The following is a 19,017-nucleotide window of genomic DNA, read 5'->3' on the forward strand; positions in this document are numbered from 1 at the left end:
CATGTATCAGTCCATTGACTCATCCGACCATTTTTTCTGTGAAACAAAAATAAACTGGGGCCGGGGTTTGCACACGTCCAGACTGCTACCATGCTTGTGTCCGACAATAGTGGCGCAACCAAAACCATATCCCTTGACCTTACGCTTTCCTTCCTGACGCCAGTTGCCCATATTCATGCCTCTCTAGAGTGGCCATCGACCCTAAGAGATCATGATCTCTCACTAGCGTCGGCATTGAAGCGTCTCATTGTCCGCCCATGCCGCGTCCCCGGTGTCCGCAGTTGTTCAATGTCGGAGAGATGATTACTCAATGTGATGGGATAAATATCTACCGTACCCATTCAATGCCCGTCCGTTCGTCTACTTCCATTAAAGAGGCTCATCGGCGTTGGAAGCAACTCCGGAACCTGTGCATTGACGCACCCAACGCTTGGCCTCACCAGAATCTTCTATTGTAAAAGGCTCACAACACACCATTGATACTTGTGATCCACGTTGGGTTTTTCCGTGAAGAGGAAAGTGTGAAGCAACACAATATAGATACGTATTTCCCTCAGTGAGAGCCAAGGTTATCGAACCAAAAGGAGGACCACACGACCCCCGTCTAGAGCGCCTATACACAAAGAGCAAACACTTGCACCCAACGCGGGTAAGAGGGTTTTCAATCCCCTTGAACTCGTTACTTCTAAGCGAAAAAGTAGTGTAGATAGATAGTTTAAATATATTAAATATAAAAGGTAAATACAAATAGTAAAAGGCAGCAAGGAAATAATGACGTTTGTAAATTTATACGTGAATAGACCCGGGGTCCATAGTGTTATCTAGTGGCATCTCTCTGGAAATAGGCATACGCTGGGTAAATAAATTACTGTTGGGCAATTGATAGAAAATCGCATAGTTATGCAATCTTTATTCACGACAATGATAATGTGTATATATGCATCAACACATAAGAAAATAGGTCAACTCCTTCCTGCACCTATTACTATTACTCCATCCATTGACCGCTATCCAGCTTGCATCTAGAATATTAAGTAAAACAAAATAACGCTTGGAGAACAATGACATGATGTATACAAAGAAAATACAATTAATATGAATTAACACCATTGTTTTATCCTTAGTGGCAACTGTTAGGGTGATCTCCGCTGAGCAGGCCCAACGTCCTGCCAGGCCCTTGGTTTATCCGCCTTGATCGGGGGCGCCCAACCCACTATGGTTGGTGGGCCCCTGTGACCCGCGCTATATTAACAGAGGTGGGGGCCGGGGCACGAGCCACGAGGTTGACCGCCGCCACTTTCCCCACCTACACGCCCTACTGATCTAGGGTTAGCGCGATGCTCACGGGAAGCACCACCACCTCATCATCTCTCTCTCTGCCTCACCGTCGTTGCCCTGAATCGATGGCCACCGACGGTAGTTCGTCTCACCAGGGAGAAGGTAATCACCCCATCTCCATCTCTACTACCGATATCTTCTAGCCCACGTGATCTAGTGATAACAACAATGGTATCAGATGCCACTGGGTCCTAGTTGCATATTTGGTAGCAAGAAAGAAACATAGAAAGAAAAATTCTCTCCTTTCCCCAAAGAACCCTAGCAGGACAAAGAAATCAAACAAAAAAGGGCAAAAGATCACCGGAGAGGGCCTCGGGCCTTGCCGGCAAAGAGCGCCGCCGCAAGGCCGCGCTAACCCTCTCGATCTCGGCGCGCATCGGCAAGCCGAGGCGTCAAAAGAAGGTATAACCCCTCACGGAGCAAAGACAAATTCCACGGGCGCCGCCGCTGGGGCCACTTGACAGTAACGCACTCACCTGAAGGTGGATGCACACGCCAGCAAGGGGGCCAAGGGGGCGCCGCCGTCCGTCCGCCGCCTCTGCTCATAAAGTTGTGGTGGTGGCGGTGGTTGGAGGCAGAAAAGGGGAGATGAAGGAGAGGCACGCACGGCGCGGTGGTCGTCGACCCCGCCACCGGCGGCCGATCCTCGCTGCTCTATGGTGTTGCGCAAGGGAGCCAGCAGGCTCGAGTGCAGAGGGAGGAGAGCGGCGCGACGGGGAGAATGTGCTAGGGTTCCCCCCGGCGGCTGTGGTGGCCTTTTTGATCCGGGCTAAAGGGGCGAGCGACCCTCGGATTGAATCCGACGGCCTTGATCGAGCGGCAGGCTAACCGTAGCCCCAGCAGGCCTGTTGGGCCAAAGCGGGTGGCTGGGCCAGCGGGAGCAAGCTCGGGCCACCCTTTGCTCTACCACATGGCGAAGGGGAATGGAGCCGGTTTTGGCCCACATAGCCACACGTCGCGGTTTTGTTGTTTAAAGTTGGTTTTCTGTCCAGTTTTGGGTAGATTTCAAATAAATTTTGTATGCATTTTTTTCCAATGAAAATTATGTTTAGAAAATAGAAGAATACATAGAAATTTTTTCTGAAAAGAAAAATATTTTTTTCTGAAAATACAAATAAAAACTTTTTCAGAAAAAGAAAAGTTCATGAATTTTATAAAGAAAACAACAAATTTTCATGATTTTTTATTCCGTCACAAAAAAGTTTCTTCCGCTGCAAAGTAGAAAAGTACATGAATTTTATATTCACGTTTTTTCCGCTGCAAAGTAAATTTAAAGTGCTCTTTTACCATGAAAATAAAAGTTTAGAGAGAATTAAATTTAAAGAGCACATTAAAGTGATTATTAAAGTGAATATGATTATGTTTTTTTATGACCAACGTTGTTAATAACATGATCATGTTGCATTATTGGAATTAAAGGTGCATTTATTTCTATTTTTGTCCAATGGTAATATAGTTTTAATTGCATAGACAATTGTATGTTTAATTTGACCAATGTTAAATTAATGCATACGATTGTTATAGTGATCTCACTTAAATTATGATTTCGGGAGGCTACCACTTGATGAGTTGCCTAAAAGATGTTCCAACACTCAGAGGTGACAACTACACTGAGTGGAGGAAGAAAGTAGACATGGAATTTGTGTGTGTTGAGGTAGACTAGGTTTTGGAGGAACCACAACCCGTTAGACCTACAGAGCCAGTCAAAGAGGCCACTGATGATGATGCCGCATGGGATAAAAGGAGAAGGGACTATGCTCTATTGAAGATGTCCTACACCCTCAACAATCAAAAGTGGATCAATGCCAACAAAAAGTGTGTGGCATTTAAAAAGAATACAATTGAGAACGCCATTGTGGGCTCAATTGCAGAGTGCACACCCGTAGGGGAGATGCTTACAAAGATAAAGAGTCAGTTCACAAATTCCTCAAAGACATATGCCACCCAGTTGATAAAACAACTGGCTAGAGAGAACTACACTTGCGGTGGTCATGGAATAAGAGAGCACATCCTTAGGATGAGCAACATGGCAGCAAAGCTCAAGCCCATGGATGCGGATCTGGAGATCAAACCAGCGCTCCTCGTCCACCTGGTCATGGCTTCACTCTCGAAGGAGTTTGAAACCTTTGTTGTGAACTACAACATGTCACCTGAAACATGGGACATAGAAAAGGCAATAGCAATGTGTGTCCAAGAAGAGGACAGAATTAAAGCCTCACATGGTGGCTCCCTGAACTATGTGAAGGAAAAGAAAAAGAACTTCAATCACAATAGCAAAGTTTCTCCTTCAAAGCCCCATGGTAATGCTCTCTCGCAGTATCACCATCAGCAAAAGCCATTTCCAATGGACAAAGACACTTGTCTCCACTGCAAGCAGACATGGCATTATAAGAAAGACTGCCCCGACTGGTTAAAGTCCATAATGGCCAAGAGAGGCAACGCCATTGTTTCCTTTGGAAATGAATCCATGTATACACAATTTTCGAAATCTACTTGGTGGATTGACTCAGGTGCAACTGTTCATGTTGCGAATTCATTACAGGGATTCCATTCGATGTGGTCTATGCAAAGAAAAGAAAGAAGTATTGAAGTCGCAAATGGTGTCCAAGCAAAAGTTGAAGTTGTCGGCGACATCTCCTTGGAGTTAGCCAAAGGATTCAAGCTTTTGCTTAGAGACATTCTGTTTGTTCCTTCATGTAATAGAAATTTAATTAGCATTTCATGCTTGGATAAAGACAATTATGAATGCTATTTTGGACATGGCAAGTGTGTCATTTGGTATAATAATGCTTATGTGGGTGATGCTTTCCTTCACAATGAGCTTTATTTATTATCACTTCGTGAAAAAATGCATTATGCGTGTAATGTGAATGAGCAAGATTCCTCATTGAAAAAGGAACAAAAGAAAAGAAAGAGAACTCACGACTGATCGAAATTATGGCACTGTCGCTTGGGTCATATTTCGAAAGGGAGAATAGAAAGACTGATTAAAAGTGAGATTCTTCCTCCACTAGAGTTCTCAGACTTAGAACGATGCATTGATTGCGTTAAAGGAAAGTACGTAAAACAAATCAAAAATGGTGCAAACCGAAGCACACGAACACTAGAAATAATTCACACTGATATTTGTGGACCATTTCCTGTGAAAAGTCTGGATGGCTATGACTCGTTCATAACATTCACAGATGACTACTTCCGATTCAGTTATAGTTATCCATCAAAGAAAGAAATGAAGCATTGGATAAATTTAAATTATTCAAAGCTGAAGTTGAAAATCAGTTGAAAAAAGAACAAAGATAGTAAGATCTGACCATGGGGGGAGTACTACGGTCGGCACACTCCATATGGCCAAGTCCTTGGACCTTTTGCAAAGTTCTTGCAGGAGACTGGCATAGTAGCCCAATATTCAATGTCGGGCGAGCCTCAGCAAAATGGAGTAGCTGAAAGGCGTAACCGTGCACTTATGGATATGGTACACAGCATGATGAGTTACTCCAACTTGCCATTGGGATTATGAATGGAGGCGCTTAAAACTGCCATTCACATTCTCAACACAGTACCAAGCAAGTCGGTGCCCAAAACATCGTACGAGCTGTGGACAGGAAGAGTGCCATCCCTGCAACACTTCACGGTGTGGGGATACCCAACTGAGGCCAAAATGTTTAATCCAAACATTGCAAAGTTAGATCCCAAAACAGTAAGTTGCCACTTCATTTGCTATCCTGATAAATCAAAGTGTTTTCGTTTCTACTATCCAGAAAGATACACAAAGTTTTTAGAAACAAGACATGCAGTCTTCTTAGAGGACGAAATGATGAGGGGGGCATGGTAGCTCGGAAAATTGATCTTGAGGAGAAGAGGGTTCAAGAGCCATTTTTCGCACTACCTATTGTAACTCCAACCATGCCAACTATAGGAGAAGATACCGAACCTGTCCTTCAGGATCCCACTGAACCTGTTGTTGGACATGAAAGGGAGATGAAGCAGCCAATTTTAGAAGATGTGCCAGAGAATGAGGCACTTAGAAGGTCTAACGGAACAAGAAGATCAGCTATTGCTGTTGATTATAAAGTTTATAACACATAATTGGTTCATATGGAAGGTGATCCCACTTCATATGAAGAAGCCATGAGAAGTCATCACTCATCAAAGTGGTTGGAAGCAATGAAAGACGAGATGAACTCGATGAGTTCCAACTATGTTTAGGACTTAGAAATAATTCCTAAAGGAGCCAAAACAGTAGGCTGTAAATGGGTCTACAAAACTAAGTATGACTCTAATGGGAATACAGAAAAGTATAAAGCACGACTCGTGGCAAAATGATTTACACAAAGAGAGGGGATATACTATAATGAGACTTTTTCCCTAGTCTCATGTAAGGATTCCTTCATAATCATAATGGCATTAGTTGCACATTTTGATTTAGAGTTGCATCAAATGGATGTAAAGATGACATTTCTAAATGGAGATTTAGAAGAAAATGTCTACATGAAACAACCGAAGGGTTTTATCATGGAAGGCAAGGAAGATACGGGATGCCGCCTGAAAAAATCCATTTATGGACTAAGGCAAGTCTCTAGATAGTGGTATCTAAAGTTTAATGACACAACTAAAAGATTTGGATTTAAAGAAAATGTTGAGCATAACTGTGTTTATGCAAAGTTCAAAAATGGGAAATACATTTTCCTAATCTTGTATGTGGATGATATCTTGCTTGCTAGCAATGGTGTTAGTCTACTACAAGAAACAAATAAGTTTCTATCGTCAAACTTTGATACAAAAGATCTTGGTGATGCTTCATACGTTTTGGGCATTGAAATTCACCGAGATAGGAAAAATGGAGTCTTAGGACTATCGCAGAAATCATATTTAGAGAAGGTTCTCAAAAAGTATAATATGCATGCGAGTAAAGCCACGCCTGCTCCTATAGTCAAGGGCGACAATTTTGGGAAATTCCAATGTCCCAAGAACCAGCACAAGCTCGATCAGATGAAAACAGTGCCATATACTTCGGTTGTTGGAAGTTTATAGTATGCACAAGTGTGCACTCGCCCTGACTTAACTTTTATCACCGGGGGTACTCGGTAGATATCAAGAGAATCAAGACCTAGAGCATTGGAAGATGGTAAAGAAAGCATTGCGTTATGCGGAAGGCACAAAGGACATCATGCTAACATACAGAAGATCAGATTCCCTAGAGATAAAAGGGTATTCACACGCAGATTTTGCGGGGGACAGAGATGATAGAAAATCCACGTCAGGATACGTGTTCACTCTTGCTGGAGGGGCTATTTCATGGAAAAGCTCCAAACAGTCCGTAGTAGCATCGTCCACGATGCAAGCAGAATTTATAGCATGTTTTGAAGCCACCGGACAGGTGATATCATTGCAGAAATTTATACCCGACTTAAAAGTGGTAGATTGCATTCACAAACCACTAAAGATGTACTGTGAAAACTAGCCCGCATTATTCTATGCTCACAACAACAAGTCGAGTAATGCTCCCAAGACAATAGATATAAAGTATTACGTTGTGAAAGATAAAATCCAGGATCACACTATAAGTATCGAGCATATAAGGACAAAGGATATGCTTGCGGATCCGCTAACGAAAGGTTTACCACCGAGTGTGTTCAAGGAACACTTAGCCGGCATGGGTTTAAGGAAAAGCCTATGATTTATGGATCATGAGAGGCCCAAAAGGAACAAAATTTGTTTCTAAACAAAAAGTATGTTGTAGTTGTATGATTCTATCGAAAATTAAGCTGTGACGATGAAACATGCACTATGTACCAATATGTGATGAAACAAATAAACTAGAAAGTATAAGGTTAAAAGTAAAGTTGAGATCAAGGGAGAGAATGTTAGGATGATCTCCGCTGAGTAGGCCCAACGGCCTACCACGCCCTTGGTTTATGCGCCCTGATCGGGGGCGCCCAACCCATTATGGTTGGTGGGCCCCTGTGACCCGCGATATATTAACAGATCTGGAGGCCGGGGCACGAGCCACGAGGTTGACCGCACCACTTTCCCCACCTACACGCCCTACTGATCTAGGGTTAGCGCGGTGCTCACGGGAAGCACCACTACCTCAACATCTCTCTCTCTCTGCCTCACCGTCGTTGCCCTGAATCGATGGCCACCGGCGACAGTTCGTCTCACCAGGGAGAAGGTAATCACCCCATCTCCATCTCTACTACCGGTATCTGCTAGCCCAGGCGATCTAGTGAGAACAACAACAACAATATAGTATGTGTTTAGTTATCTTCTCCTATTTTCACTCGTTGTGACAATCTATTCCTTTTCGTTAGAGATTGCTTGTGAATTTGTGTTGAACTACGTACTTTGTTGCTACCTGGTTTTTAAAATGGTTGTGTGCATCACTTGATGCAGAGTTTGGGATAATCCTTCTTTTCAAAAATAAATAAATAACGTCAGTCGACTAAGACTCACTCAACTAAGTCCTAGTCACATCCTTTTGCGTATGGGTTCTGGACAAACGTACACAATGGTACTAACTCTAGTCTCGAGAATCATGGTTAAATTTTTTGTCATACTGTACTGGTAGTGATGTTGACTATATAATTGACAGTCTTTTGTTTTCTAAATGTTACTCACTCCGTCCCGAAATAACTTTAGTACAAAGTTAATACAAAGTTGAATCACTTATTTTGGGATGGGTGGAATATTTTACTTTCCAAAGTGGACCCAGTACATCAAAAAAAGTTTGGTGTCTCAGTTACAGGGCTTTAAATGATCTATGTGATATTTCACTAAGTAGGAGAAACATTTTCATATGAAGTGGGAGTACAGATGGTTGAGATATACAATGACAAGTTCGTGATCTTTTGTCAAACAATATTGCGCATTAAATGATATCCTTTTGATACTAGTACATAGAAAACATGGTTGAGATGCTGTTTTTTTCCTTGCTTAGACATAGCTTTGATCTTATATGACTTTAATATTTGTCGGTGTTTTTTTTATGTGTATGTGTATTGGTGTTGTCTGTGTGCATCCTACCTATGAAGAGGTTCGATGTGTGCTTATTGTGTTTGTATCCGCTTTATGCTTCATTTTGAGTCAATAAAACAAACACCCTTTGTCAGAAATAGGAGGAATATTACGAACTCTAACTCTGGCATTATTGAGGATACCATAGTTTCCTATATCATTTCCAGCAAAATTATAATTTATTTCTTTTATTACTATGGCTATGCATTAGGAGTAATTTCCTTTTGTCTATGCTTGTAGTCATGAGAGTCTCTCATCTTCTGAAAAGTAGGCTTACTAATTGGCAATGCTCAAGAATTTCAGACATAGAGGTCCATTGCGAATAGCCAGATCCATTCTTACAAAAAATCTGGCAGCCAGCAATGTCCAGAACAAAACCGAGGGATACAGTCATACAGCTTTGAAGACTCCGAGTAAGCATAGTACTTCTTCACTTTGACATCGTAGGTCACTATTATTGTAGCACAGCAAACATTTAAGTACTAGCGCTCGGTAAAGTTTCACAGCCTGGAAGCTTTCATGTTGAGGTCCATATAATATGTGTACCTAGGAGTCATGTTTGGTAAATTTTCAAACTGTTAATTCTACTTTACTGATACCAACTACTACTAGAATGAGATCACATTGACAAACCGTGTTGGGGATAGCTGTATGGTAAATGTATCCTTGGGACTCAAGAAATGTGAAACAAACTTCTGACGAGGATGCGTGCAATGTTCAGACTTCCTCCTGGTTCAGTTTCAATGTACATGATCATGTCAACTGGTCTGCTCTATTTTTCAGGCTCTAGTCTATATTCATGCTTCAGTCTCTACACAACTACCGTTCTGAGAGTTAAAAGGAAAAAAAGTACTGCTCTAGAATCGCTTCCACAGTTACTCCAGTTATAAGGACCTCAACATGAAAGCTTCCAGGCTGTCAAACTTTACCGAGCGCTAGTACTTAAATGTTTGCTGTGCTACAATAATAGTGACCTATGCGCTAGTCCTTAAATGTTTGCTGTGCTACAATAATAGTGGCCTACGATGTCAAAGTGAAGAAGTACTATGCTTACTCGGAGTCTTCAAAGCTGTATGACTGTATCCCTCGGTTAAGTACTTGCAGAGTTTTCAGTTTGTTTATTTCGTTATTTTACGAAAAAACGAAAATGTAATGCGGTGAGCGTGGATCGAACACGCGACCTTCAGATCTTCAGTCTGACGCTCTCCCAACTGAGCTATCCCCGCTTGTTTTCATTTTAAACACCTCCGTCTTTATTAAACATAGGTAGTGATACTACTAATGAAGTATGGCGCCATGTACTCCAACCTCGGTCCTACAAGAATCACTATCCCCTGTGTTTTTTTCCCAGAATCATCCCCTGTTTTTCTAAGAAAATGCCATCATGGCTAGATTTATGAATTAGATAAACACTTACATAGTGTAGATCCGGCAAAGACATTTGGTCAATGATCACATTCCTTAGCTAAGACATGAACAACTTGATTGGTATCACTGGGTCAAAATTCAAAATTAACTTATGCCGAATCGGTGACATGATGCTCCCTACAATCACCGCAAAGGTGCGCTGGTGCATACTCCACTACCTCGACGGTGGCCCCAGAGGCAACGATGGTAGAAGTTCGTCTTCCTGCAACACCTTGACGATTGAGGAGTTTGCGAACAAGGAGCGGCGATGGCATAAGCACAATGGCAAGCATCGGGCGGAGTTCACGGACTACGACATCCCGCAGCCACAAATCCTCAATGTATAGGATCCCGCAATGACCTAGGCCCTCTACCGGTCGAAGACTACGACGGAGACGAGCAAGCGCGGTTTCTGCCGCCTCGAGAGGAGATGATGAAGTACATTGAGGACTGGTCTCTCCCTGAGATCGTCAGCTTTGGCAGGTCCCACCGCCCACATCTGCGGTGGCTGTGGCCGCACTACGCATGACATATGAGCAAGCAAGGAGGATCATCTACGAGCTCCAGGCGTGGCCGGAAAGCACTGCCGCAACCTCACGCTTCCGCCGCTTGAAGCCTAACAACTCCGACTCTCACAACAGCAACAACAAAGAAGGTGCAGCTGGTCAGCCCGGCATGGCGTACGTGGTTACCGTGAAGTATAGGATGGTTTTGTTTTGTTTTATTTTACTTCAACAAACGAAATATTGACTAGTTTATTGTAAAAATTATTCAAGTTTGAATGAAAATCGTCCAGGTTGTTCAGTTTGCATCATGTTCGTTTCTTTTTGTTCAATAATGTTTGAAATGTGGTTGAACATTTGCGTCTAGTTTTGGATGGTTGCCTCCCGTATCATAGTCCGGACACCTGTCCGGACCGGTCCGTGAATAGAAATGCTGTGAGCGTTGGAGATACCCTAACAACATTGATTCAACATCATCGGGGCTGCACACCAAACTTGTTGTCACTCTAGGCCATCGTTATCACTCAAAGAATGTATTCATGGACGATGACGCCTCGGTAACCATCCTGCATACCAAGCGGAAGAAAGGTCCATCCTCACACCAAACCTAATCTAACATATATGTTACAATGTCGCCAACACTTCGAGCATGCTTCCACCAACGGGTTATTTCTTCCCTTAGAGAATTTACAATCGGACCCTTCATATCCGTTTTAAACGCTCGGGCGGGCCGGAGAGGTGTCACCCGGTCAGAAAAAATCGATCCAAACAGACGGCCTAATCGGGCCTCAAACGTTCGGGCTCACCGGCACCCCTCGTATCCAGTTCAAATATGGGGTGAATATGAGGTTGTCCGGGCACATCCGGGCACACCCGCCACGTCAGCCCAGCCCACCATCGACCTCACAAATACACCCATCCAGAAACCCTAGACACCGGTCACTTCATTCTCTCTATCGAGTCCACTTCTGATCCCCTCCCCTCTCATCCGATGGCCGGCGACAGAAGTAGCTCCGATACAGAATTTTACGAATCCAACATCGCTATGGAGGCGATGGCCCTCAGTATCGCATTGAGGAGGTCGTTGTAGGATCAAGGCGGCCTCAGCAGCGATGGATCTTCTTCCTTAGCGACTGTCGACCATCGAGGCAGCACCGACGACGTCGCCAACCCTTCCTGCCCCGCGCGCATCTCCTGCCGCTTCGCTCAGCTAGATCAGATACGCTGCCCACCTCACAACCCTCTGCTCCGAAAGTGGTCTCCTACCCCCACTGGGTCCTCGTGCCCGTATCGGGGCTGGGGTGCACGAGGACGCCTCAGTCCAAGGCGCGTGCAGGCTGTCACGGGCGGCAATGGGCGAGGGAGAGGGCGGAGGCACTGGCCGCGCGCCGTTCACGCGCGAGCACTCGGGCAACCCCGAGGACGCGCTCCTCACGTCGGTCCTCTGGCGCTCTCTCACAGTGGCAGAGACGGATGCGCGCCACCTCCGCTGCAAGGATGCCGAGGCGCTACGACTTGCCATCGAATTGTCGGAGCGCGAGGCAAACCAATAGGCGGTGGCGAAGGCGGAGGCGGACCGCCATGCCAAGGAGCAAGACCGCCTCCTCCACAGGCTGTCGGGCATGACATGCACCTCTGAGAACTCGAACATGACGGATGGCTCCACCTCCAACTCCGACGACGACGCACCTCCGCACGCTGACGCCTACACGAAGGAGGGGCACATCCGCGTCAACGATCAGAAGGGGAAGGGGGCAACGACGAAATGGCGATTTCCTCCATCCTTCCCTTATGTTTATCGTTTTACTATATTTTATGTAGTTTGCTCTATGGATTTGCCGATGAACTATGACCCGTTTTGTCTGGTGATGCAATGTGATCCGATGAACTGCGTGTTTGATCTAGTTTACATAGTGTTGCATGTGTTTGTATGGTTTTGAGGGTTAGGATATGGGGAACGCGGGTGTGGAAGGCAACAAATAAGGCGCGCCCGATCAGTGTTAGTGGACGCGCCCCGACGCGTCCGTGGCGCTTAAGGGCCCAAATTTGCAAGTTCCGGCTATAGATGCTCTTAGGTAGCTGCAGGTTATTGTCTCCCTTTGATAGCTGCTACAAGAAGATTATTTAGACCAACACAAACACTTTCGGTATATTTAGAAGCATTGAACAATACCAAACAATTGACATGCCATCTAATAGATATGGCTTCCCGAATGCACTCGATTGCTCCATTACGGCACCATCTTCACCAAAGAAGATACCTTTGGCATGAGGAGGGCGAGAGGAGAGACTTTATTCAACTTCACTAAGAAACAAAAACCTAGACTTACAGCAATGTGTGCATCCGAGGAAGAGCCGGCGAACCCGACCTATGTACACTTGGATGGCGATCGGGGGCAGAGGGAAACGATGGTGAGGAAACCCTGTATGTATTGTGTGTGTGGTTGTGTTTGTGTTGGGCAGAGAGAAAGAGAGATAGATAAACAGAGAGGGAGAGAGGGGGGAGAAAAAGAAAATTGATAAAGTTGTGACAATCAAACCGACCACTTTATATGGACTAGCACAATGTCCGTACGTTGTACAACACTATTAAAAAAGAGAGATATTAGGCCAATGACTTAGGAGATGATTAGAAGAAGTTAGTATCTTACACAATTCACGATCATAAAACAGCAAAAATACTGTAAGAGGTATAAGGTATGCGTCGAAGAATTGGATGTGACGATAATATGTCCTTTGAAAGGTTGCTAGTGGAAAACATTTTGTAAAAACTTGGGATAGTGGCTTCGCTCCTTATGGAACAACATTTTGAAAGGTTGCTAGTGGAACAACATTTTGTGAAAACTTCAGACAAACTAAAACGAAAAAGATGTCTTTTAGTTGGAGTTGTATTTTTTTGCAATTGTTTTTTGTGGCTTCTACGTGAGTGTTGGTTTCCCATCAAAGTAGTATTTAATTTGTTTGGTTTTGTTAGGTCCCACACACGAGTAAAATACAATCATCCATACGTGTCTTTAAAGTTTGCTACTTCCACCAGTTCAACATTTACAAATAGGAAAGATATAAAAGGAAAACGCTCAAATGTACTCACTGTTTACAATTGTAACTCTGTCAAATATATTAAAATTAATTACCATTCACCAAGCCCGTCTAGCTCAGTTGGTAGAGCGCAAGGCTCTTAACCTTGTGGTCGTGGGTTCGAGCCCCACGGTGGGCGATCTTTTTGTTGGTTGACTTTTTTTGTACTATGCTTGCCACGTTTTTTGCTGGTCAGAAATGTCCATCCTCTGTTCCTGGCAGGAGAAGGAGGAAACTGGCTCGAGCCACTGTCTGACCCGTACGCAGAACGGCAGGAGATCGAGATCCTCCACACCTTCTTCAGCTTTCTCCGGCAGAACGCGCAGCTAGCATCTCCCTCAACGATCCTCTCACACAGCACCACCATCTACCTCTCAGCCATCAGTGGAACACGTAGATGACCACACGAATTTCGCAGTTCGCACGCGGTGCCGCATTCGTGGCAGGTACCGGAGTGCCCGCAGGGCATGACGAAGCAGTCCCACCGGACGTCGAAGCAAACCACGGACAGCCGCCGCGCCTCCTCCCTCCACGTCCTCGCCCTCGTCCTCGCCCTCGCCGCCGTTGGAGTCGACAGAGTCGTAGGACAAGCTTCGACCTTGTCCTCCAGCAGCGAGGTCGTCGTCGTCCTCTGGTCGGCGGCCCCGGCAGCGCGGCTGTTACTACCCCGGTCCCGGTGACGGTGCAGCAGAACCCGAGCAGCGTGCTCGGCACCTCGTACAGCAGCAGCAGCAGCAGCACCGCCACCGCCAGGATGGCTATGAACATCACACACCAAAAACGTCGGCGCCTGTGCGAAAGAAACACTCAGCTGCTATACAACCCGACATTTAAGTGGCGTAACTTGATCGAGCCGCGCTTGTATTTGCGCAGTACCAGAGACGACGAAGTACACTATCCAGCCCGGACAGTACGACAGCTCCACCTTCGCGTACTGTTCGTCATCGTCAGACTCCGTTCTCTGAAAGGCTTTAGAACTGAATGTCCAGCTCCACCTGCATGCCAAAACCCAAATCAAACCTTTTTATTTTATTGCTGTTCCAGGCTAAGATCGATCACCATGTCTGAATACGGGATGCCAGTTTGTGACATTACCGTCGTGTCCTGGTCGCGTAGGCTACCCACTGCAGTGTAGTTGTCGTCAGAGGAATGAAAGCTCTGCTCGACTGTTCCAGTTCCTTTGATTTGGAAGTCCGGTACCGTGATGATTTTTTGGAATTGTGCAAAGCAGAGCTACCTGCAGGGCAGGGTAGGTACTGCAGCAGCCTCGTCGTAGCAATGCATAGATTCTGACGGTGCGTGCATACCCTGTACCAAGAAGTGCCATGATGATGTGGTGTCGTGTACGGTGTGCCGACGGCTCCACTGACCGCAGCATAAAGCCTTCTGTTTTTTTTTTTTTTTTTAAAAAAAAAAGGAGGCTTGCCCTTGTGTGCAAACTCAAAATCTCAGCACATCAGAAATGGCGTAGGGCGTTAGAAGATTCAAGACCCTTTACCATATACCAATGGTGATGTTGTAATCGACTTCGATTTTACGCTCCTTGTTTATGAAACAGATTCATTCCTGCAAGCGAACCAGGATGTACTCCCTCCGTTCAGATATATTTGTCGCGGAAATGAATGTCTCCCCGTGTTGTCTCCCGCGCGTTTGGAAGCTGCTCGCACCTTTCCGATAGTTCCACAACCCACGATGTTTGGAATGTATGCTCTGTTGGACTGTAAGACTTCATACCTTCAAGCTTCGTCTCATGGGTCATTTAAATGAAACTTATACCCACCCTGTATTGTGTACGTACAACTGATTGTATCCATATGCGTGGCCCATGGAAAAGAGAAAAAAAAAGTCACGATCACGCCCGCCCGCCTCCTGCCCAGGAAAAAAAACATTTCACGATCATCCCATCTTCCCGCCCGACGATCACGCGGCTCCCGATCCAGTTGCCCAACTAGCCGATCGTCGCCGATGGCCTGCCATGTGGAAGACCGCCGTCGCCGGCTACGGACGTCGTTGACAATCCCATTCCAACCTCACCCAGCGCTCCATCTCATCCTCCCTGTCCCAGGCTGCGGTCGTCGGTCACGGAAGTGCCGCCCACGTCTTGGGCGTAGCCGTCGTCCGGCTTCACGCCGTGTCCGTTACTTCTCACCGCCTCGACGTCCATGCTGGCAGTGACCGCCCCGACGTCCGACGCTGCGTCCACCGCCTCTAACCTTAGCCGCACCCCGCCACGAATCCGCCTCGTAATCCCGCAGGGGCTTCGTCGTCTTCCACGTCATCGTCGTCTTGAATCACAACGAAGGAACCGTCAGCCTTGACCGATGACGTCCACACCGCCGCCCATGGTTTGCCATCTAACCCTTGTAGGACGTATCGAGATGGTTTTTGTAAACAATAATTTAATTTTGCAATTTATTCATCGGCATGACCACCGTGTGAACTTTGAGTTTAACCGACGATAATAGTGTTGTGCCGTGTAGCTAGGTACGCGTGTTTAAATGGACGAAGAAAGCTTATTTACGGGTGATGATAATGGTACAGATAAGGTTAGTCAGACCGAAGATGATGACAGCTGCAACAACGAATAGTGGCCCTCATGTGATATCTTACCTTGAGAGGATTTTTAAAATAATGAACAAGGTGCAAACAATGAAAATCGTAAGCGTAGTCAATTTTGTTTTCATTTTTTAATTGGCAGAGTACTATATATCTAACTATTTGTTTATGTTTTTAATTTGCAGGAAGACGTGGACGTTGAGAATGAGCAAAATGATTTTGAGGAATCATTCGTCGATAACTTGAGCCAGGTTTGTTCAAACATTTTGTACGACATGCAATGGTTCGTAATAAATCATAATAATTGACATAGCTGCATATTTAATTTTGTAGTAGGGGTTAGATGGTCCTAGCGGTGATCACGATGAGGCACATATGGCCATTGGGAGGCTCAAAATCAGCAGCAGATGTTGAAGAAACATTGGAAGGTCATGGCTATGACATTTCGGTCCCATGAGGATGCATATATATTCTAAAACAAGCATGTCAAAGAACGTGGGTTCAACATCAGAAGAGAGAAGATGAAACAAGGGAAATGTGCTTTTGAAATTATACGGTACATGTGGTTCCTTTGCTCGGGGGATGGGAGAAGGCAGGGCAAATTCGTAACCATGGAGGGCCACACCTGCGGGCTTAGAACCGAGACTCGTTGCGAGTGTGGTGCACATATGGTGGTGAAGTTTGACACAACACATGAAGTTCGGTTCATCCTGGTGTTCATGGACAATCATAACCATGCGTTGGATCGACCACACGATGTCTCATTTTTTGGTCACATAGACGGATTGGAGATGGCACGAAGACAAAGATATTGGTGATGCAAGGGGCTAGGATCAGAAAGCATATAATGGTTGAAAACTTTATCAGCACGTACGGTTCTCACGATAAGTGCAGACTTATTAAGCGTGACATTTACAATGTGTGTTGTAGAGAAAAAAACAAAGCTCATTGCAAAGGGGGTGATGCTGAGACGACAGTGGACATTATGAGGAGCAGACAGGCGAATTATCCTGATTTCTTTTTTAAATATGTGCTTGATAAGGAAGGGCGGTGGAAGAGTATGTTCTGATGCGATGTGCAGTCGCGTCGCGAAGGGACTATCAGGACTACGGCGATGTGGCCGTGTTTGACAACCCATTCAAGATGAACATATATGGTATGCCGTTCATCCCCTTGGTTGCAACATCATGTTTGGTTGCGCCATAGTTTCCGATGAGACTGAAGTGGCGTACGAGTGGCTGATCTACACATTTATGAGCGCACACTGTCAGGTGAAGAAATAGCCAATAATCACAAACGGTGACACTACAATGATCTGAGAAATTCGGAGGACTTTCGGGTGTGTTCCATCGTCTTTGTTCTTGGCATATTGAGAAAATATCCAGGGGCACTTAAATTACAAGTCATGGGATGAGTTCAGATGGCTCCTGTACATGCGTAGCAAATGATTCACAGAAAGAAGCTACTATCTCAGAGTCAAACCCATATTTATTGCTAAACTTATGAGAGATATCAGTTTCCATAAAAGATATAACACAATCAAACTCAAGTTTTATACCTAGCTCTTTACCTTCGTCGAGCTCCCAATCTTCAGAGTTGCGTTTAATTCTTTTCAGAAGATCCCATTTGAATTCAATAGTTCTCTTCATGAAGGAACTATTAGAAGAAGAGTCGAGAATTAATTTATCATCACAATAAAATCGAGCATAAAAGTTTTCTAGAATTATTTCTCTTGGGTTATCGTGATTGGGTCAAGTGTGCATCATAGATTTAAGCCACCCCCAAGCTTGAGCGATGCTTTCTCCTTCACGTGGCCAACAACTATATATATAATTCCGATCACGATGAACTAGATGCATAGGTTAAAACTTCTGATGAAATTCAAGCTTCAACAAGTTGAAGCCCCATATTCTGGCATCACCCAATAGCCTCTACCAAATCAATGAGAGGCTGGTTGAGATGAAGAAGAAGTTGTACATTTTGTTTTTCACAGTTGAAGGTTTTGAACAAGTTGGAGAGGGATCTGAGGGGGATGATGATGACCCTGATCTGGATATTGGAGATGATGACAAGTTGGGGGATGATTTTGATCAGAATAGTAAAGATTATATGGAGGGAGATGTTGATGAACCTATTGATGAACTTGACAAGGCAAACTTTTCAAATGGAAAACCTTCTGGTTCTGGGAGCAAAGCAGGAGGGGCTTGTGTCTCTGCAGCTAAATTCCATCCCATGATGCTAAGTGATGAGGTTCATGAACAATTCATTGAGAAAATTGAGATCAAAACTCCTTCTGCACATGTGGGAGATTTCCGTGAATCTGCTGAGATAATACCAATTCAAGAGGATATGGATATATGTTTGCACACGGAGTATGTCTCTGCCCAACTCAGGAAGTTTGAAAATGGGTGATTCTGAAGGAGAAGATGAGGTTAATCTGCGAGAGATGGTTTGCCTCCCTGAAAAACTAGTTGCAAATCTTGGATCTCCTAAAAGATCTTTGATAGAATCATTGGAGATGGCAGAGGTGGAAAAGAAGATGAAAGGGGACTCCGTTCCGTCTAAGAAGTGGGGGCCAATGCTCTCTACCAGACCTACTACAAGACAGCATGGCAACATTAAAATCATGGAGAAAGCTACTGCATACTTACAAAAGAAGAACCTGGAAATTCCTGCTTCCTTCCAAGGTAAATCTTTTGTTACTACTAATGCAAATTTGCTTGATTTGTGTGTGGGTAATAATTGTGTGAAAAAAATGATATTATTCATGATTTAGTCCTTAGAGAAAGCCTTAGATGTCTCGAATTTTCAGATGCTAACCTTGGAACTGTTCTACTTGATAATCTCTACAATCCCACACACAATGTTGATGGGGGTTCTCCCCTGGGTGATGTTGATGATACCACCAGATCAAACCTGAGTCAGTCTAGAAGGCTTTGTAGCCTATCCCACCCTTTTAAAATTTCATGATAGGAGCCTTCTGGAATATTCGGGGGCTAGATCATCCTGTTAAAATTCAGCGCCCGCGGGAGTTCCTTAGAGTAAATTCAGTGGACTTTGATGGTTTATTTGAAACCAAGAAAGAGAGCATTGATAATAACACCTTGAATAATATTGCGGG

General features: G+C 44.7%; 2 non-coding genes across 2 annotated transcripts; one reads left to right on the plus strand and one right to left on the minus strand.

Moving 5' to 3' along the window:
* Window positions 1-9,505: 9,505 nt before the first annotated feature.
* Window positions 9,506-9,578, minus strand: TRNAF-GAA. Its single transcript has one exon. It is a non-coding gene; the product is annotated as a tRNA-Phe (tRNA).
* A 3,828-nt stretch (window positions 9,579-13,406) lies between these two features.
* TRNAK-CUU lies at window positions 13,407-13,479 on the plus strand. The gene has a single exon. It is a non-coding gene; the product is annotated as a tRNA-Lys (tRNA).
* The last annotated feature ends 5,538 nt before the right edge of the window (window positions 13,480-19,017 follow it).

Source organism: Hordeum vulgare, chromosome 1H, assembly GCF_904849725.1.
Source record: "Hordeum vulgare subsp. vulgare chromosome 1H, MorexV3_pseudomolecules_assembly, whole genome shotgun sequence".
NCBI classification, from domain to species: domain Eukaryota; kingdom Viridiplantae; phylum Streptophyta; class Magnoliopsida; order Poales; family Poaceae; genus Hordeum; species Hordeum vulgare.